We start from the raw sequence: 6,199 nt of genomic DNA, 5'->3' as shown, positions 1-6,199 counted from the left end.
TTAAAATATTTATGAAGCTATGGTCACTGGTGAATGACCTGGTCAGCTTGTAAGGCGTTTGGAAGGGAAAAGACTGGAAAATTGGAAACAATGATATCTGAGGTAGAGGGATGTGGATAGACATGTGAAAGTGGGCACTAAGCATGAAATGTTTGGAGCACATATTGATGTCAATTAGAGAGTGTCTAGCTCAGAAGAAGCATTGAACAACCAAGCAGACAAAATGACCTGGGCAGTTGACACCAGTCAGTCTCTATCCTTGGCCACTGCAGTATTGGCACAATGGGCATATGAACAGAGTGGCCACCGAGGCAGAGAGGGTTGGCTAAGCCTGGGTCCAACAGCATGGACTCCCACTTACGAAGACCAGTCTAGCCATTGCCACTAAAGAATGTTCAGCCTGCCAACTACAGAGATCAACACTGAGCCCCTAATATGGCACCATTCCTCGAGGAGACCAACTGGTCACTTGGTGGCAAGTTCACAACATTATGCCCCTTCCATCCTGAAAGGGCCAATGGTTCATTCTCATAGGAATACATGCATATTTCAAGTATGAATTTAACTTTCCAGCCTGCAGGGTCTCAGGCAGCACCTCTATTTCAGGACTTTGGTAGTATTAGATCCAGCAGTGTCATATTCCACGTAACACTGAGACAGACCAGAAGACCAACAAAGGAGATGCAGGAGTGGGCCCAGGATCATGGGACCCACCAATCATATTACATACCACACCATCCAGAGGCTGCTGGTCTGATAGAGCATTGAAACAGCCAGCTGAACTACATTTCCCAGAATTCCCTCACCTCTATGTTTCCAATTAGAGTTGGTCACAGAGATCTTTTGGAGATTTGTTGGGCCTTAGTCAGTTAGGAGCCATATAGTTTCTACGTTGGAAAATCAGTGCGGGGAAACCAGGTGCAGCTGTAGCTCATGCACATTGCCACTTATCTACTGGCTCACCTCAGTGGCGTGCAGCAGCAACTGGGCCAGCAGCTGCTGCTACACCTTCCTCCCAACCATCCTTTAGTGTCTCAGTCTCCTGGATATAGGCCAGGTATGTGCGTAGCTGTGGGCAAAGGGCACCAGCTTCCCCTGCAGGATACCGACATCACCCAAGCTGGAGACAACGAGAGACTGATACAGACCCTAGTTCATCCTCCTGTGTTCCAGCTCATGCTTCTGGGTTCCAGTTTGTCCTTGTTCTCCTCCACTTCCCATTCATTGTCCCCTCCTGACTGCCCCGCAGACTTCACGCTACAGCATTAAATGTGAAGAAATGCAGAGGCTGTTTAACCAGTCCTGCTCCCACAATTAAGGTCAAATCTCTGATGGATAGATAGATAGATGTAGATGGTATAGATAGAAAAATAAAATCTCTTGCTGGGTGTGGTGGCTCACTCCTATAATCCCAGAACTTTGGGAAGTTGAGGCGGGCATATCGCTTGAGGTCAGGAGTTTAAGACCAGTCTGGCCAACATGGTGAAACTCCGTCTCTATCAAAAAATACAAAAATTAGCCAGGCATGGTGGTATGCACCTGTAATCCCAACCTCTTGGGAGGCTGAGGCTGGAGAATTATTTGAACCTGGGAGGCAGAGGTTGTAGTGAGCTGAGGTAGTGCCACTGCACTCCAGCCTGGGCAACAGAGTGCAATCCTGTCTCAATAATAATAATAATAATAATAATAATAATAATAATAATATCTCTTAATGGCTCCACTTCTCTGATTGAATCCTGACTAATACAGGAACTTTGTGCTCTTGACGGGGTTCGGGACATGCTACCCACAACTATGATAGCTTGGCATTTGAGAAAACAGCAAAAGCAGTTTTTCCTGTTTCTCTGGGTCTTCATTTCTGAAGTTTCCCATGTCACTTAAAGCTTGTATTAAATAAATTTGTCTGCTTTTCTCTTGTTAATTTGTCTTTTGTTATAGGGGTGTCAGGTATGAACCTAGCAATGGGTGAGGAAAGAAATATTTTCTCCCTTACATGCTACAGGGCTAGAGGACCTGGTCTCCAAAGGAGACACATCATTTCCAGAGTCAATGTCTTACTGAATTATAAGCTATGGCTGCAGCCTGGACACTTTGGGCTCCTTGTGTCCAGAGACCAGCAGGCCAGAAGAGGGGTCACTGACTTGGTAGCAGTAATTCACTCAAATTATCAGGAGGAGGTAGGGCTGCTGTTGCACAATAGGGAGAGGGAGAAATAGGTACACCACCTGGGCATATCATAGTACTTCCTTGCCAAATTGTGACTGTAAGTGGACAGATACAGCAGCCCCAGCCTGAGAAGGGGATGATGACCAGGCTGCTCTTCGCCCCTCAGAAATTAGGGTCTTGGTCAGGCCAGCCAGGAAGCCATCATGGCCACCAGAGGGCAGTAGCTATGGGTGAGCGTGACCTAGAATGAGCAGTGGAGGCGGCAGGTGCTGAGTATCAGTTGCAGCCCCAAAACTAACTGCAGCAGTGGGGTCTGTAGTTTGTCCCACTAACACCACTCTTCCAAGGTTCCCTTCTGGCAGAGGCGTGAAGGAATTGAGAAAGAGAGATGCAAGCGATGGACTGTGGTAGACACAAAGATGCACCACCTCAAGAAAGGATTTGCTGTCCAACGGTGGGGAGTGAGGTTGGCAGGCACTCTCCAGCTGTCAGCCCCTGCAAGGCCTGCCTTACCTGCAGAGAGACACTCGGCCCCAGGTTATATCCTTCCAGACAGAGGCAGTTTTCATCTGGCGACTCAATGAGGCAGGAGAATAAAAGCCCAGGGGCTTTTATTTTTAGCACTTTGGGGAGACAAGGCAGGTGGATCACTTGAGCCCAGAAGTTAGAGCCCAGCCTGGGCAACATGGCGAAACCCCATCTCTACAAAATATACAAAAATTAGTCGGGCATGGTGGCGCGTGCCTGTGGTTCCAGCTACTCGGAGGGCTGAGGTGGGAGGATCGCTTGAGCCCAGGAGGTTGAGGCAGCAGTGAGCCGTGATTGCACCACTGCACTGCAGCCTGGGTGACAGCGTGAGTCTCTGCCTCAAAATAAAATAAAACAAAAGCCCAGGTATTTCTACCCAATTCGGGGCACTCTGATGAACAATACTCCAGAGGTCCCTGCTGGGGTTGCTGAGGTTTTGTCAGGCTTACATGGCAATTCAACTTCTCTCTGCCCAGTCTTGCTTCCTCCCCCTTTTCCTTCACAGGTGTCGATCCGCAATAAACATCTACCACCCCAAATTCCATCTCAGTATCTTCTACCAGAGGAACAAAGTGGGCAAACTCCACATCTCCTGCTTTTTCTAGTGCACCACTCTCCCCTGGCCCAAACATAGAAACTGGAGCCCCTTTGCTCTCAGCAGTTTATTTATAAACATACCTTAATATATACCCAAAGGAAAAGATTCAAGATAACACATGTTTTATGGGGAAAAAGTCCTTATGCTACATGCAAATATATTTTTGTACTCATTAAAACCACATAAAAGTATATTATGCATTTTAAAAGGTTGATTACCTCAAAACCAGAAATGCCCTCTGGGCTCTCAGCTGACATAACCCACATTTATGAAGTCAAAAAGCAGCTTTCCAGATTTTCTTCTCCTTCATTACATGAAGGGGAAAGGTTGTTTTGTACAATCTTGAATACATTTGTCAGTTTGAAAGGAAACATTTTGTCTTGTTATTGAAGATATTTTAATAAAAAGATCCTGAAATTGTTTTTTAAGAATTGTTTCAGTTATGAGTGAGCAGAATATGATTCCTTTACTGTAACTTTAAGAAGCTTGCCAGGGAGTCAAGGAAAGAACAAGAGGAAAACATATAAATCATCAAGTATAATTAACACTTTCTAAGCAGCAAGATGCGGGGGTGGGGGTTCACAGCATTTATTTTTCTCAAAAATTAGTTAGCTTTCAGTGAAAACACTTTAGGAGGCAAAGAATCTAAGGAAAAAATGAGTATTGGATGAAAGGATCAATCATTTTGAATTATAAAAATCAGACCCCAAAGCTAAAGTGAGTCCTGGTTGTTTATTGAATTGGCTCCATCAGTGCTGGAGCTTTCTTTATTTAGAGAGCTGTTAGTTGGGCTTCATATTTCAATTGTTCTTGTTGATGTTACTGTACCATCCATTCCATAACCATAGGAAGAGGATGCTGTGTCTTCATGTAGACCTACTAACCTGCCATCAGAAGACACGCACACTTCACAGTCTTTCCAGTAATAAGCTGCATCTTCACTGCTCATCTCAGCCATTTGTTAGATGACTGACTCAAGTTGAGTCCAGGTTGCAGTATTAAATGAGTCTGTCTTTGGGAAAGTTAAATAATCTCTACGATGATTAATCTTTGGTTCATTAATCTGAGCACAAAAGGTGGCCTGATATACTGAGACAAGCATCCTAATGGAGTTGGACAGGCTTGGTTTGAATCCCAGATCCACCACTTGCTAGCTGTGTGATATTGACTAAGTCATTTCATATCTCTGAGCCTCGGTTTCCTCACCTGTAACAAATGGTGGCGATCAAGGATTTTTGAGCAGACTACACAAGACAACGCATATGGAAATGTGTGACACATGATAAAGTTTTGTTACTAGGCTCTAACCAATAGCCCAAATACAGGCTAGGGTACTAGTGACATAAGGAGAATCTCTTAGGTATGCCTCCTGTCATGGTCTGAAACATACATGACAACACCTGTTGTGGAGTCAACAGGCATGGGCTGAAAGGCAAAAGTAATGCTTCGAGGATACCCCAGAACACATCCTCATAGAACCAGGAATAAACCCAGTCTCCTGGGAAATGACAACCTGCACCCAGTGAAACACAGCAATCATCAGAAGGTTGAGTGTGATCAAAGGTGTCATTCATAGAGAGAGGTAGTGGGGTGGAGGGACAGAGAGACTCTGTGAACAGTAGCTCTGACCACTAAACAGGGGAGACACCACCTTGGTACTCAGTATGGAAAGGAGGGTACACCTACAATACATAGATAACTATAGCTTCAGTGTCTCATGAGTACAAAGGACAAGACAATGACTTATTTTTATCTGAGCAGCTGTAGTAGTGGGTCCCCAGCTGCACAGCTCCTTGTGCCAAGGGGAAATGAAAAATGCTATAATAGTTTCTCTTGTCTCCATTCCCTCTTCCTAGATGAGTTTTTTTTTTTCCCCTCTGGAGCACTAGAGCAGGGCTTTCTTCCCCCTTCTGGTACTCTGCCTGCTAGAGCCAGGGGCCAATCGAACACAGACCTGATTGGAGGGGGGCTGGGTAGGCTCTAACCCAAGAAATTCCCTCTACAGGATCCTTCCTGAGGCCAGAAGAGCCATCACAATAGATTTGTTACTTTGCCTTAAGGCTTCATATACTAATAAAACCAACATGTCTTCTCTGCAACTTGTTCCACCTTCCCAAATATATACACACATAATTGATACACATATTATGAATTAGTTCATCATATTCTCTCCAGGGAACACAATAGGTATAAAAAGCTTGCTGAAAGTAATAGCTGGGAGGAGACAGATAGATTTGGTCAATTTCCCATTGTCAATTAGCAATAATGATAATAACAAGGGTGACATTTATTGACCGTATGTGATCTCATCTTACCTCTCAAAAACACTAGTTATGAACCCTGTCTTACAAGATGAGGAAACTGAGCTACAGAGAATTACACAAGTTGCCCAAGGTCACACAGCTAGCAAGTGGATAGCCAAAGTTTGTGCACTTAACCTCTATGCTCTATGCTTCTTTGGAGACAGGAGCAACTGTGATGTTTCTCTTTCATACATCTCCTTGAAACCAGCCTACTCACGGCAGACTTGGCTTATGATAAAAATCTCTTAGGTCTTTTGTTTCCAAAACAAAAATGATAGCATCCAAAGGTAGAGTAGCATCAGCAAAATGGTTTTCTGCAGTTTGTTATCTGGAACCTGGTCTTTATGTCGTGAGAACATCATTCTCCAGTCTATCTGCAAATGACCAAAAACGTTGGAATTCACAGTAGCTTTCAGGGTAGAACCTCAAACGAGACATTAAAAATCAGCAACATGGCTGGGCGAGGTGGCTCATGCCTGTAATCCCAGCGCTTTGGGAGGCCGAGGCGTGTGGATCACCTGAGGAGGTTGGGAGTTTGAGATCAGCCTGTCCAACGTGGCAAAACCCTGTCTCTACTAAAAATACAAAACTTAGCAGGGTGTGG

Source organism: Pongo abelii, chromosome X (assembly GCF_028885655.2).
Source record: "Pongo abelii isolate AG06213 chromosome X, NHGRI_mPonAbe1-v2.0_pri, whole genome shotgun sequence".
In the NCBI taxonomy this organism is placed as follows: domain Eukaryota; kingdom Metazoa; phylum Chordata; class Mammalia; order Primates; family Hominidae; genus Pongo; species Pongo abelii.
The sequence above is the reverse complement of the archived record's forward strand: the minus strand, read 5'-3'. Positions refer to the sequence as shown.